The sequence below is a fragment of the Thalassophryne amazonica genome, chromosome 6 (genome assembly GCF_902500255.1).
Source record: "Thalassophryne amazonica chromosome 6, fThaAma1.1, whole genome shotgun sequence".
NCBI classification, from domain to species: domain Eukaryota; kingdom Metazoa; phylum Chordata; class Actinopteri; order Batrachoidiformes; family Batrachoididae; genus Thalassophryne; species Thalassophryne amazonica.
The window spans coordinates 109,513,352-109,515,660 of NC_047108.1; positions in this window are offsets into that span (position 1 = coordinate 109,513,352).

Consider the following 2,309-nt stretch of genomic DNA (forward strand, 5'->3'; position numbering starts at 1 on the left):
GTTGTGTTATTGTCATGTTGTTGATTCAAAAATCTAAATCAGGTGTACCTCTAAGCATGTTCATGCCCTTCTGGTTGAAATGTGAAAATGCAGGGGGGGGTTTTATTGTTTCAGAAGAAAGGTTAAATGTCTGCCACCAGATGGCGCTCTTCTTTATTAGAAAGTCAATGAACACTTCCAGAGGTTTGTTCAAGGGAGGAAGTAGTGTTAATTTCATGAGACAAGACCATTTTTTTTTTTTTCATGACGAAAAAGAGACAATGACGACAGGGCGTCGGTGTTCTAAAATATGAAGACGAAATTAACATGCATTTTTGTTGACAAAAAAATGACGAGAGGAAAGTTTTTCCCATGCCATTTTCGTCAACAAGCTCTTGCACTTTGAAAATGTTTCCAAAATGTGTCTCAGTCACACTGATGCCGTCCTGATGCAAAATCAAGGCTGAACAGAACATACAAAATGTCCCACGGGATGTCCGCGCATTCAAAATGTTCAAAAATCAGTTTTTAAAATAAGTACAGTTTATTTCTGTAGCACCGTTCAAGATAAAGTCACAAAGTGCTTTAAAGTGGAAAAAATCAAATAGAAACACAGAAGTCTGTACAAGTGGGTCCTCAGCTTCTCCTTAAAAGTCCCGACAGAGTCCCCAGAACGTAGGTGCAGTCCACAACCTCAAACACACCATCTCCTTTGGTCTTCAGCCTTGACTGAGGGATAATTTGCATCACATTTTACTAAAATTGGAGCAAGTTTAACTTTTGACTCCTGTACAAACTGAAATTGACCTTTGCCTTTGTCACCATTCTTACTGTTTTTACCCCATAACTCCAGAACATTCAGTCACAGATAGTCCAAACTATACCTTTTTGGCATCTTTGTGATCAGACACATAATGTGGTATAGCTTTCAATATGATTGGTGCATTTTTAAATTTTGACCCCTGTGTAATTCTTCATTGACCCCTACCTGGCTGCCATATTGGATTTTCAAGTGGCCTGCACTTTTTTCTCAAACACTGATTTATGAAGAACATTCATGTCAAACCACGTGAAGGGTTGTTTCAGCTATCTGTCTGCTGCACTATTACTGAGGCTCGGTAACAGCGAATTACATCAGTCAGGATGTGATGAAATAAAAGCATGAATGATCATTTCCAGCTCAGCTTGAGACACAATGTTTTTAAGGGGGAGGCCATGTTCTGAAAAATGGAAGAACCAAGATTGCGGGTAATGTGTGTCGAAAATGAACGTTGAAATAACATCTCCTGTCTGCAGATATCATCCTGCTGTGTTTGAACATAGAGCTGTAAAGGCAACTAGAGCAGACACCAGCCTCCAGAAGTTAACTGACATTTTTCTTACCAACCAGGAACCTTAAAACCAAAACGTTTGTGTTTAATAACTGAACATTTAAAAAGACAACGGCACTGGGACACATATCGACTCACCGTGGCCCAGCAGCGCGGCGGACCTGCATATCGTGTTACAGCTATGATCATATTTTTTCACATACATTATCTAACCCATGGGAGGGAATGTCAATGCATCTGTGATATAAGGCTTATTACGTGTATAACAGCCCATTCAGATGTGCGTGCTGGGCTGTGGCTCTGAGACGCATTGACCCGGAGTGACACACTGTGCTTTCAGTTTGATGTTCATGTCTGGTTCACAAGATGAGTGCGTGCCACAAATACTGCACATAATATTTCCCTTGCACTCCCTGAACTGGATCCAATGGAGGTGCAAATACGGCTCATCCGTGCCACAATCGGTATATGCGGGCAGGTTTTGCCGTGTCTGACCACAGTGATTTATCTTCATATGCAATCAGACTGTCTCAAGAGCTGTTTTGATGCCATCAGAACAGTTAGAACACAGACCGCACTGTGACTGCCGTTCAAACTTTCCCTACCTCAAAAGCACCTCGATAGTGATGAAAATGTGCTCTACATTTGGACTGGCTGTGCGAGTGTGCCCAACTGTGTGTGATACACTCAAGAATGTTGTATGAGAATTTCGAGTGCCCCCTCGAATGTGGGTTGAGCGTACATTCATGCGGCATTCAGCCTCATTCGGACTGCAGTGTGACGGGGCACAATCAAGACAATCAGCCAGGATTCGACATGCCTAAACATTTCAAACAGTTCCTCGAACACTCTCCGAGTGCTATGAATTGCGTTTTCATGCCATACGAATATTAAGGGTCACGTCAGATTGCGGTACGACTGCCCCTCGACCACTGTTCAATATGTACAACCGCTTTAGATCAGAACCCATCTGTGTGGTTGGGAACCTTTCCCGAATAA